A 14,131-nucleotide genomic window follows, 5' to 3' on the forward strand; every position below is an offset into this window, starting at 1 on the left:
GTAAAATTATTTCAATTTTCTGTGAGGTCGGACTTTTTTGGTCATTCATTTTTTGAAAATCAAATTACCCAAAAAAATTTGAAAAAATGTTGGGATTACCACCGCCTCTTCACCTTGAGCCTCCAACCTTAGCAAACCAATAAAAATAAAATGAAATTTAGAGAATTCTTTCAACATTATGCAATTTCAACGCATCGCTGATTTCACTTCTCGTTTTTTTTTTTTTCACTTATTTTATCACGTGGCAACAAAATAAATTATTTTTGAAATGTTTGCCGTTTATTTGATCAACATCGTGTGATCGAATTATTTCAACACAGAAATCGATTCGATTCAGAACCGCCTATTTATTCTACAGTGAAAATTTACATGAGTATTTATGTATAGATGACAAATGCGAAACGTTTAAAAATTCATTTGTTATTGACTTGGGGCAAATAAAAATCCGTTGAGATTAAGAGCATGTTGGATACAAAGTAGAAGTGTAGAAAAAAGAGGTATGCCTGTCGTTGACGAGTATTTTGTTAGACACACTTTTACTGTCATTATTTGTGTCACATTCATCAAACAGACACGCTCTTCTACTGGACTGTTTCTAAATTGCTTTGTGCTATTTTTTCATAAAATGTGCACATCGATTGTCTTTTCTATTTAAATGTGTGCATCGAATGCTAAACCGATTGACATTTGTGAATTTTAATTGAAAATTTATGGAAAAAACTTTTGCACGAAATATAAATAAAATTGATAAATTCTCGATCGCAAGTCCAATTTAGAAAATGTGAAAGTGTGACAAACGGAGTCAACGTTTTTTGAACGACGAATAAATCCATGTTTCCAAAAGTGAATTACGCAGTTGAACATTTGATAATGTCAATGGATTGAAATGTTGAACACTTGTGAATGAATATATATTGCACAGATTTGTCGAAGTACTTAAGTTTTATGAGAAAGAATCAAGTCAACTTTCGGTTCCGTGAATGTACAACCACAACAATGGCCAAAATTCATACTTACTTAAATGACATTTTCATCAGAAATTCCATCATTTTTTACTGAAAGTGGTTCGCTTGGGAAGATCATGGCGACCGATGCCGGTGCACAATTTTTTTTCTAACATAAACAATTTATAAACATTCCATTGTTGATGTTTGAGCAAATGAATAGAACGGACGAAATCACACGAAAAGCGAAAATAAATCGGTTTTCAACCATTTTCACATAACATGTGTATCTCACGGTACCATTTCACGTGGAATCTTTGTTATACACACAATTCACTCCGTGGAAAGCTTATAGCTAAATCATTCAGCGGCTCTTTCTCTTTCTGTCTCTCTGTCGCTCGTTTGTTCAATCCCAATGTGCAAACTGTCTATGTGTTTAGATATATGAACATGCAAAATGACAATACCGTATGGTTTCTGTCTTCATCTATGCATGTTTACGGCATTTTTACCTTAACGCAGTTCATTGTGTTGGGAATCTGTTATGTTTGATTGAAATTGTACACATGAATAGCTGCATATCAAAAAAGGCAAGTGACTGGGAAAAAGTGAACGAAATGAAAAATTTACCGCTGAAAAATTAGAGATGCTACACTTAAAAAAAACAAATCATTGTTGAAGTTGCACTCTTTAGCCGACTAAAATACCGCGATCCAGTCGCTCAGTTCAAAAATTTCATTCTTACATGTCTTTTTTTGGAACTTATACCACTTTCTCTCCAAAATATACATGGAATTCATGCCATTCGTTTCCACGTTGTGTCTGTCTTCTTTTTTCCCATTGTAATCTGAATAAATCATAGGATTGAAATGCACAGCAGGTAGGTCACACACACAGTTACAAGAAAATACAAAATACAAGAAAACTGTGCGCTCACCAAGTCTCGAGATATAAATAGGCGTGAGCAAATCCAATGATGAAGATAATGATAACGTAAATACAAGACTAAACACATCCGCATCCATCAAATGGAATTAAATATTTAGGCTTCTGAATAATTAACCGAAAAAAATGGCACATAATCAAAGTAATGCGTTTTCAACTTGATACGCGGGCACCAAATAAATAATATACGAATGACAAACAGCGTACAACACATTGTTTGTGTGTCTATCAATTTAAGCCATCATGGAAATGGAATTGGTTGGATTGAACGCGTGAAAAACTGGTAAAACCGAAAACACAATTCTTCATTTGTATTTGTCATACGAATTCAGTAACTCACTGTTCAAATCAAAGTGTTTTACAGGCTCACTTGCCTAAAAATGCGAGCAAAAACACGGACTCATTCCGTGCAGACAGATCGAAATTGAAAGAAACAGATTGAAAATGGAACATCAGCCACACACACACACACATTCGTCGTTCGCACATTTGCAAATGAAAGTGGGAGGCTAAAGCGACGACAGAAAAGACGGTTTAAAATTTCGAGAGAAAAAGATATATGAAAGATATGGTAGATATCAACATCACTCATTCAAATTCTATTTGGTTTTTAACAGTCAAATGAATGCTATTTCATAAAATAATTTCGACATTAAAAAGCAAATTGATAAATCTGAATGCAAGCTCAAGCCGAGAAACTTCTCTTCAATTTAAAAAAAAAAAAAAATGTTTGCGTACAGATTAGGGAATATAGCTTTTTATGTATTTCCATTATCTTTTGTGCCTGCATTTTCAATTCACGGATAATGATTTGAGCGGGTTTGTTGTTGATTATTTTTTTTTCATTCGATTGACTGCAATTCTTTGTCTACAGAAAAGCCATAAAAGGTCCATTAATTGACCATCAGAATAGATTTAAAACAAAATGGGTAAATATCGCAAACTTTTCCGTTAATCAAACAAAGGAAAATGAATGAAAACGGCAAAAAATTATAATATCGCTTAAATGCAACAAAGCAAAGCGAGTGGCTTTCGTTCTCTCTCTTCAACATCCATTCGATATAACTAAGCATAATATCTTTATGTTTAAATTCGGAATTATCCAAGGCAATTAAAGTAGCTTGGCTTTGGATTTAAAAAATACTTGTTATTCTCTTGCATTTAACATAATTTTGCATTATTACCATTTAAAAATGTGGGCACAGGCTTAAACGGCTTCATTCCCGAGCTTCATATCCGAGCATGCCCTTATCCCTTTGTTTTTATGTAATGCAGAATAATTGATTTCATAGCGATTCCATTGAGATTACGTGGTTTACATTCTCTTACATTGATTTTCAATGAAACTTTTGAAGCTGGATTATGCAGGCGAAAATATGATGAGAAACAAGTCAGCAATTATAGCCAATTGAGGATAGTAAATTAATAATTTTTCTGTGCCAGAGCGTTGAATCCGAGATAAAAACAAAGTCATTTATTCAGACATGAACAGATGCTCCCCAAACATAATCTTTGGATAAGTAAATAAATCTGTGGGCACTGCGTAATAATGGAGTTAGTCTACACCCAAAAACCAATGTATGGCGAATTTCCCTGGGTGGACTCCACACCACGCAGAATACTCTTGAGAACACTATACACAGAAAAATTGAAATAAAAGATATACGAAAGTATTTTTGTTTTTATTTACCAAAAAGTATGACACCTCCAAGAAAAGCGAATCGCAAAAAGTCGCTGTTGCCGCTTTTCTCAATTGATTGTTACGCGGGTGGATCATAATGGATTTGAATTGCACATATTTTGTTGAGTACAATTTTTGGGTAAATTTTTTGCCGGAAATTGATTTTTTTGAAACTTAACACCAACCGGAATTTGCCCAGCTCAACGACGTGAAACAAACTGATTAAATCAATTGTACAAACATTGCTTGTGAGGTTAGCAAAACGGCGTTAATTCTAGAGATTTTCCGGAATTTTTTTAGAAAAAAATTAAAAAAGGTAATCATACCAAAAAAAAAATCTCAATTAGCAGTGGAGAAATTTCGAACCCATTCTGTATGTGGTTGATTTGATCCCTTGGACTGCTGGTCAGAAGCTTTACGTATAAATAAAGCATCAGATGACCATATTCCAGAGCCCATATCCAAAGGCTCGTCAACAAATGAGCCATATGTGCGTATATTCAATGAAATAGATACAGTAAAAGACGTGGCGCATAGGCAAAAACCACAACTGTGTTGTAAGAACAACAAATCTATGAACTAAACAAATTAAAAGTGAATGAAGACCATCATGGGATATTTTTAATATTTTATGACAACAAAGGCGAAAATCATACGGAAAGTTTTGTGATGAGTATGCGGTTTAGTTGCCGCATATTCTCTTCATGCTCTACATCAGATACCTACGCATCGTCCGATACATGGCTACTTTGTTCGTCGTTCGTGCGGAATAATTATGGAGATAAGCCCAATGTTTTCAATAAGTGCTTCGTTGTGCATGTATCGTAATGATTATGCCATTTATCTTGTAAAATGTACGACCATTTTAATGAACTTTCAAGGTACATATGTTTGACAATACATGTAAATATTTTTGCGTGCAATTTCGACTTCATTCTAGTTTTCACATTAAGTAACTGTATTTGCAAAGTTTCCCACAACGGATGATAGTGTGGGTAAAGAGCAAAATGAAGCTATTATTCGACAACATTTAATTAGTACATCGATTCTACGCTGTAGATAGGTAATTCCGGGAAATTGGTCACTACATAAAATCAATTCAATTCACTCCAATATGTGCGCACATTACGGTTTTGTTCGTCATTGCTATGCAAATGTCGAACATTGTGTGCTTTAAAGTGGTTTAGAAAAACAAGGTCACATCCAATGTATATGGTATTTTATTTTGTTTCGGGTATTTGCGACCAATACAGCCCACAGTATTTTACTACATTTCACTGCGGCTTCAGACAAAACATCGAACACCCCCAATTCTACCGAGCATGCAGAAGAAAAAAATTGAATTGACCATTGTTTGGATCGAATGGTTAGTCTTTGTAATCGGATATATTTTTGCAACGTTGTGTAAAATTCAAGACTAATTAAGATCTTAATCGATTATCTACGTAGAGCGCAGGTACCCAAAAAAAACCACAAACTTCATCAAACAATCAATCTTCTGCGTCCCTCTGATATGAACCATTTCCCAACCAAAGCACACACATTCGGTCAATCATTCATTAGATCAAGTTTAAAGAAGTATAGTTCACAGATTGTAAATAGTTCGAGATGTTCAAGCTTCGAGAATACCCTGAATTTCAACAAATTTTTAGAAAAATCCAATGTTTACAAAACAATTTAGTGAAGTAAATGGTAGAAAAAGAAGGGAGAGAGAGAGAGAGAGAAAAAACCAGTGTATAGTCAAAGCACTGAAACTGGACACTGATTGAGCATGTCTAATACAAAGACGTTAACAGCAAACTGAACCGTTGAATTTAGATGCTGTATAGAATGAGATATGAAGAAAGAACGAGAGAGAACGTGAATAACATTCAAATTTGAAGGCTTCCTTTTACTCTCATTAAAATAGCACAGCTGCCGGAAAAATATCTCAATACAATGTCTGTGGCAAACCAAAGTGTGAGTCTGTGTTTAACGTTCGTCATGAAATGTTTTTAATTCAAAATTAAATAGCTCGTTCTAATTGAATGTACTAATTGAGTCTTGTACATCGCATAAACAATAATATCACATCTTTTCTCTCGTCTTAATCAGCGCTTGATTGTGTCTCTGCTTCTCTATCTTGCTCTCTCCCTCTCTCTCTCTCCATCTATCTCTGTGAGAGATTGAGCAAATCATTCATGCATCACAATAGATGCAATCATTTGCATAAAACTCGAGCGCATGACAGCACAAACACACAATGACCATGTTTTGCGTATCTTCCGTTGCATTTCAATGCGGTTTATAATTTACAATTCTAATGATTTTAAGCAAAATGATTAATGTATTCGTGCTAAAATGCTTTAATTAAAATAATAACTGATTTGTGTTAACTACACGTGTAATAATTAATTTACAAGCGGAAATGCATTCTAAAATCGGGTGTGATCCACATTTTCATCCAATTCATTGCACAAACACTATTGATTCAAATGGAATTTGTTCTCTTTATTTCGTTTTGTGGTGCGATTTAAAGTTGAAAAATTGCTTGAATTCACACTTTTCAAGCGTTCTTCACTATTTAAATGATACTATAAATAACCAAAACCATTCATTACTTAAATGTAACTGCTGCTTCTGCTTCGCTATTTCGAAAATGGAATTTTTGCACATTTCTTGACGCAAATTTCAATTGAAAATGCCCGACGCTTTCACATTATATGCATCGTAAAGTTAGTTTTGTTATTTTGATGAATCTGTAATGATTTATATGGCTGTGTGTGTGCAGTGTTTACACCGACGATTTCGGGCACCTGCTTTTGTTTGCTTTCAACCAAACGGTTATATATTTTCTCCGTCGATATCAGAGAGTGAATGAGCTAGAATGTGTTAGCGTGTAACAGTTTCAAATAAACATTAGTACCTAATAATTAGTTCTGTGTGAATAATTAAATGATTATATGAGCAATTCGAAGAGTTCGTTTTTCAAATTGAAAACCATTTGAAGTGTCGTTGATGTACTCGAATATTGTTAAATCATTTTGTGATATATACCAAAAAACGATACACCGTATTACATATTTGACCACCAAATTTCGAGAGAAACAACAAAACACATCAAAGTGAAAGAAAATGTTGTAAGTTGTTGTGTGTTGCGTTCAGTGTGCTTACCTGTGTAGAACATTATTAGGATAAAATAATAAGTTTACCATTAAGGAAATGAGTTACCTTGACATTTATTTTCTCCGTTCCGAATTACGTGGTTTTACTTTGAATTCTTATTCCCTTTTTTTGATCGTTACCAAAGCTACCCCGTTTTCAATGTGGGTTTTAATGGCTTAAAGGCTAAAAACGGTTTCGATTGATTTGAATTTCGTGCATTGAAATTGTTCATTAATTTTTCGTGAACACATTCGAATCGATTAAATCGGTCGATTATTATCTAATCGGAAAATCCACTTTTTGTTTATTCCTTGCCCAAAAACCAGCTATTCTTATGAGACTTTTGATAACCAAAAAAAAAAAATAACAGAAGAACTCCCTCTTCAATGAATCCATATTTAATCATACATACATAGCGGACCAAAAACTAGAGAAAATAAACAGAAAACACACGAATTGGATGGATTTATAATGCGGAACATAACAAAACATAAAAAGGAACACCAAACAAAAAATACATTCCCACAACCAGTTTCACATCATCTTTCGTAGCAAAATATATATATGAATGTAGAAGAAACAGCAACAACAACAAGAAACAATCAACTATTTAATAAATATATGTATTATGGGAGTATCACACACGAAAATTTATTGACATCGCTGATACTTGACCAAACACAAATATATATCGTAAATGATGAATCGATCATGAGATAAACCAAACTTAGATTAATAAAAAAAAGAAAATAAAAGGAATTATTTTTGTATACATTTATCGACAAAACTTTAACTTATAATAAAAGAAAAACGTTTCACGAAACTCAAATAAATTTAAATAAAATCGTAAGAACTTCAAAGAGCTTATTATTAACCATATGGAAATAAAGAAAAACTCGAATAAACAACAAAAATTAAAACAACACGAAAAATCAAGTATGTCAATTAAGTAACAATAATGCGAACCAAACCAAGAACACCTACCATGCAACCAAATTAGATGAACGACATTTCAAAACACAAAATCGAGTTATAAATAATGTAAACTGCGATTTAATAAATTGAAAGAAACCGGCATAAATGCCGAACAAGAACCAGCCAAAATATTTTTTAGTCAAATCATTGGAAAATAGATGCATAACAACAGAAAATTAGATAAATAGCGGTAAAATAAAGTTCCATCGCATCCAAAAGAGAAATAAAACACTTGAAAGAAGACGGAATTAATTACAACAGAGAACATACATACCGGGGAGAGAGAGAGAGAAAGAGAGAGAAAAATATTGTGTGTAGATTTAATTGAAACGGAATCACCGCCAAACATCAACCTTCAGGTATGTTATTTGATGCACCACCAATGCAACATTTAAATTATTCCCTCAACTACATTCACACTTTCACCCCAAAACACACAAAACAGTTCTTTTCAGTAAATTATTTACTGTATTCATATAATTTCTTTGTTCAAACTCTCTTTATATTATTGTGTTCATTTCCTTGTTTTCTCGTTCGTGTAATATTAAATGAGTTCATTTATGATATAAATCACCAAAATGGTGTGCTTGAAACATCGAAATCAATAGAATAAGAAATGAATTGAAGGATCGGCTTTTATCCAATGCGTTCGTAGAGATTGATATATATCTGTATGTGTATTGTAAAATAAATTCCATCAATGGCTTTTATTTGGTACGGTTTGAACAAACTGTGAAATCGATTTCGGTCATTTTATCGTGATCGCAAACACACGACAAAATTTCAACTCAAATCTATCAGCCAAAAAACCACTGTGTTTACTTACCGAATTATCTTCATTCAACACTCCGCACAAGCGGTAACAACACACATCCCCTCCATATCATCGCACACAAAAGATATATACAAACAACGCAACTTATTCACGTATAACTCAACAACTTTGAGACGTTTTTCTTTGTGTGATTAAAATTATCGAAAAACCAATACAAACAAACTGAAAAAAAATCAATCACAAAACATGACTATAAGAAATGAATTCGTTAAGAAAAATTCGTTGGGACTACGTCGAATTGTTCGATTCTCCAAAAAAAAAAACATCGTCACAAAGAATAAGTCGGTCAATGGCAATCGATGAAAATGTATAAGGGACACACACATACATTCTTTGTAGCACATGTGTTGTCAGTTTTACACGCTTCTTAATTATATATGTCAATACGTTTTTTCTTCGATTGATTTTCATAACAAAATGATGGATGTCATCATGTTAATGGGATGGATACCTCATTAAAACAAAGGAAAATATCAAGTATGCTATAGACAACCATTGGAATAGCATATATGTTCAAAACGCTAAAATTTACTTTGTCCTATTATATTGAAATTGGAACAAGATGATTCTTCAATTTGAATTATTTTAAATCGATTCTTGTTCATTTTCTTTCAAAAGACAAATTGGCAATGAATTGCGCTTTAAATTGAAACAAATTCGTTTATATGTTTAACATCCACAATTAACATTCGCCTTATTTGGCAAAAGCTCAACAGGCGGAGTTCAAATTGCTTGATGGCATCTGCTGAACATTATCTACCAACATAATTCGAATAAATGTTTCACATAAACCGCATTGGAATTAGAAATGGGGGTATATATTGTCGAACAAATGATGTGATGCCACTTTGGGTCATCGTTTTATGTAACATTTTCAATTTAAACAACTTGAAAACACACACATTTTTGTGGTTAAATATTCGAACTAACAACGTACTGTGTACGGTGTATTTGTTGATACCAAACAAAAGTGTGTGTTCGGTGTTGTTCATTGGGCCAACCATACAAACATTAATTTTAAATTGCATTTAATTTTATAGTTGGTATTGCGTTATAACATATGTTATACTATGTTTATTGTTATAGTTGAACGAGCAGAAAAAAATACATTCGCAATTATCGAACGGCAGAGCATGAATGCCATCGAATGTTCAACGTTGTATTTTCGCAAGAACCATTTTCAGATAAATTTGTACGATGACCACAATATGTATGTAACCAACACTAACCGAAGTAAATTATTCATCAATTTACATCATGATTAAATGAATTTGACAAAAAACCGCGACCGCAGCATATTTTCGTTTGTCTGCAACGCACAAATATGCGCGAAAGCAACTCAACCGCAGAAGTGTGAAAGTTTTTTCGAATACTTAACATGAAAGAAAAAATTTATTAAGGACAATGAAGCTCTATCATGATGATATTTGTACTCTAAAACAATTCGAAAAATCATTATTTGGAAAATGGAAGGCTATTTACTGCTATTACTTTCATTGCAACAATGACAATGTTTCCAATCTATCATGATTACCGTGTGGAAATGCGAAAAATTTTGCAAATAAAAACAAAATGCTTAAATTTTACGCGGTACATGTCAATTTATGTGAATTTTGCACGAATTAATGCACTTTTCATGCTCATTCACCTCCCATATCCGTATTTAAAACAATTTACAATGGCCCAAGCCCACACGGTATTCGTTTCATTGGAATTCGCTGTTTTCCATCGATCATAAACCGAGTGTACGGAAATAAAAATGTGTTAGTTTCGGAAAAAAAATCTATGAACACAACTTTTCGCTACCATAAACACGATAAAATGCTTCATCCAATCTAGTTATGCAATTTGATTAAAAGCAATTCTTCATTTTCGGCATAACAAACACTTTTTACTTCGTCGTAAAAATCAAATGGTGCCTTTTTTCCCGTAGTGTAAATGAATTTTGCATCACTTTAAAATGCGATTTTGTCATCTAAAATTGACAATGACTGAATCGTGCTACCGTAAAAGCAATCGAAATCGAATTATAATGACAAATGTAAAAATACGAGGATTTTATATGGTACGGCACATATGACACACATTCACCAATAAATACATACACACACACATCGTTTACCGCAGTTCGTGCAAGATATTTTAATGTACTGTTCTTCAAGAACGCATTATCGGTTAACATATGAACTTCTGAACACCGAATGATAGATATTGAAAAATAAAACGCTGCGCTTGTACTCGTATTAGAATTAAAATGCAATTTCGTTACATCAAAATACAATAATGCGCCATGAATTATTATTCGGTTTTTCGACGTAGAATTCGTGCGAAGAAAAAGTGTACAAAAATCGATTCGCAACCGATTTCAATGACAAATATGAACGATTTTAAATGAATGAGAAGAGACTGAATCGCGGTTGAAATTGAAGTATGTGCACTTGCACTCGCAATATAATCGAAAATATACACATATAATAATAGAATGATGAGCGATGACAATCACAATGTGAACTAAAATTAAGTGAATTCAATGCCATAAATTGGATTTGACTTGTTTAATATTATTAACGTGGGATCGTGCACAAACTCCGTATATATTTCGACGGTTCTTTTTTTCTTCAATGATAGTGATGAACCAACACTTTTCATAAGTCGAAACTTTTCCGAATAAACACATACAATCATACATACCGTACATTATGTATATTTAATGGCAATATTTGTGATTTCTGCTTCAAACTTGAGAATGGATGAATTTCGTAAGAAATACAGTACTCAGGTGATTGGATTTTTTTTCACACTTCTAGAGAGATAGAAAATATCAAATCAATATAGATCTGGAAGGCATTTTGAAATGTCTATTTATATTACGACACTTTACTTTTCCAGCCATCATCGAACCAGCTGGTAGAAAATTGAACTCAACGAAAATAAACTTGACAAATGAAATTTATTTACTTCGTTAAGTTAATTTTAGTGTGGCAAATTATTGAGATATTTTCTTTGGTACGTCTATCGTTCGATTTCCGCCATATTACCAATTCAAACTGAATGAACTGAGACACGTTGCTCAAGTAAGTTGGGCTTAATAATTGTTACAGCATCCGCTCACTGGTCTTATATCACACTCTCCACAATCCGGTCGTTCTCTTTTCAGTTATCTTTTCAGAGTTCGAGTGTTTCGCCCAGTTTCTCGATTTGCGACAAAAACTCAAACCGGTCACTCGAATGAACATGAGCATTGAATTCGCTTTATTGTGCTGGCCTCCCATTACCGAAGTTAAATAAGTTGTGGATTAGGCAGTAATTGAATTATATTCAATACTAAAATACAATTAATTCACCATCATATATTGGCTTTCAGTCTTGTGTATTCAGCACTTCTCAACTCTTCTCGCTCTCCCTCTCTCTCCTCCACTTCATACATCCACCGAAGACAATGTGCGAATTTATTTTAATTTTATTTCATTGTGGCTTGTGTACGCGTCTGTCACTCAATTTACTATATTGTGATGGATTAAGTAAATGTGACGCATTTCGATTTCCTAATAAGTAAATGTATGCATTTTCATTGTCGTATGATAACGGTATTGAAATGTAATGGTTCCTGTTTTTATTGTTGTAGTTTGTTTGTTACGGTCGGGTAAAAGTCAAACAAAATCATGTGATGGAAAATAAACAAAAACACAACTAACATTACTTTTTCACCTGTCTCAAGTACCGATAAAATCAATATAGAGTATTTTGTGAACCGATTGAGTGGGACATTTTGAACGTTTCAAACTATCTACAACATACACCCAAATTATTTCATCATAAATATTCCAACAAGATTTTATCTACTTTCTGTGCAAGCAAACGCCTTTTTTTTCGCCTACTTCAAAACTTCATATTGGGACGAGCCCAACGACGGTATGCTTTAAAATTTGAATGTAATATACCTTCACAGAAAATTCATTCAAAGTTTTCAAAAATCAATCAAACTTCTTCGCTTCAGTCGAGAATTTTGATTAAATATCGTCCAAACGGTTGGCTTTTAATTAATTCATCCAAAGGATATACATGTATGCAGATCTACGTCTATATATTTGGCAGTATACGGATGCAATTTTCTTTTCACACAAAATCTAAAACTCTTTTCAACAAAACTTAGACAAAAGATTGCCATCAGATGATTTGATGTGTTTTTTTGCTCCTTCCGTCAGTGTGTGTGTGTGCGTTCTTTCTTTCCTCGTTTTGACTGAAATGCAATCATTTAAACTTTAAATTATTTTCCTTTATGAAGTTTTTAGTGTTTACATTTAACATTTTTCTTTTCAGTAGCAACACAAAAAATTTGTCCCTTTCATTCTTGTGCAAAGGCGATTTTCATCTCAAAAGACTTAACTTGAGAAATGGATTTTTTTTTTCACTCTTAACACGATTTTTCTTTCACACACACACTTTTTATGGCTTTCGCTCTCACTTTTGATGTTGATATCTTTTTCTTGATGAGGTTGAATGCTGCTGCTGCACTTCTGTTGGATCTGATAAGAGCTGGGATACAATAGGTTTACAATTCCAATGCAGAGAACTGTTATATTTGACCATTTCATCTATATTTATCCACGTTATTTTCTCTCTCTCTCTGAGTATGTGCTTTTTGCTTTGTCAATCTTATGTACTTTTCAGCTGCTCACTCATTATACATTGCAATTGGTCACACCATTGCTGCAAAGACACTTAGTTATTAGCGCCATCTAGTTCGTGCGAGAAAAAATCTTCACATTTCACACACGTACTATTGAGTTACTTCACTATGCAATACAGTGAGGGCGCCAGTGATACGTGTTTTGCAGCAACCCAGTGCAATTGGTCTGGAGTATTTAATGTGTAGTTTGTTGTACTTCTAAATTTAGAATCGTTTCGGAAAAATGAAATTTGAAAACACATTGAAACTTGTATTGTAAGAAATACAACGATAACAAAAAAGAAACTAATAACGACCGGTGAATGTCAAATAAAATGGCACGAACATCGAATAAAATTATTATAGTTGGAACGGTATGTTTATTTTCTCTACACGTATCTAGATATCAACTCCCTTTTTTGTCGATGCTGCAATGTTCTTTCTGTTATAAATACGGCATGAAAAAGAGATAGAAAGAGAGAGAGAGAGAGAGAGAGAGAGAGAGAGAGGAAGAAAGAGATAAAAATGTGGAGTAGCTCTCAGTAGTTGATTCACTGAAACTTGCATAACACTAATTTATAAGTTAAATAGATTTTGGTTAGTGAATACACCATACACAGCATAATCATTGACTTAAGGGACTGGTGATACGAAGATTACTTGTTGTTTTTTTCTACCCCTCTTCTTTTCGCTTTTCCATTTTTATGACAATTGGTTGGTGGAGTTGTCAGTAGTTGCACTATTTTGATATGGAACTTGCTTATTTCATTTGGTGTGACTGTCGTCATTGTCATTATCATCATTCATTGTTGTGTGCGCTCAAGTCTTGCAAGCACGTACTGCACACTAGAATGACAAGTGTTAATTCTGGACGGAATAATTTTTAATTTACTTTTAATTCGATTCGTTTTCTCTGGCTATCGGTTTAAAAAGAGTTT

General features: G+C 33.3%; 1 protein-coding gene across 3 annotated transcripts in view; it reads left to right on the forward strand.

Annotated features, from left to right (window-relative positions):
- Positions 1-14,131, forward strand: part of LOC116339415 (potassium channel subfamily T member 2) — a 174,927-nt gene that overhangs the window by 63,295 nt on the left and 97,501 nt on the right. Inside the window, exon 2 of one of the 3 annotated variants that reach the window (XM_031765292.1) lies at positions 7,041-8,048. The exons of the other annotated variants lie outside the window; for them this stretch is intronic. The gene's annotated coding sequence lies outside the window, so the exon portion shown is untranslated. The remainder of the gene's footprint in view (positions 1-7,040; positions 8,049-14,131) is intronic. 3 annotated transcript variants of the gene reach the window in all.

The sequence above is a fragment of the Contarinia nasturtii genome, unplaced genomic scaffold (assembly GCF_009176525.2).
Source record: "Contarinia nasturtii isolate CC-2019 unplaced genomic scaffold, AAFC_CNas_1.1 Cnas_scaffold_129, whole genome shotgun sequence".
Taxonomy (NCBI): Eukaryota; Metazoa; Arthropoda; class Insecta; order Diptera; family Cecidomyiidae; genus Contarinia; species Contarinia nasturtii.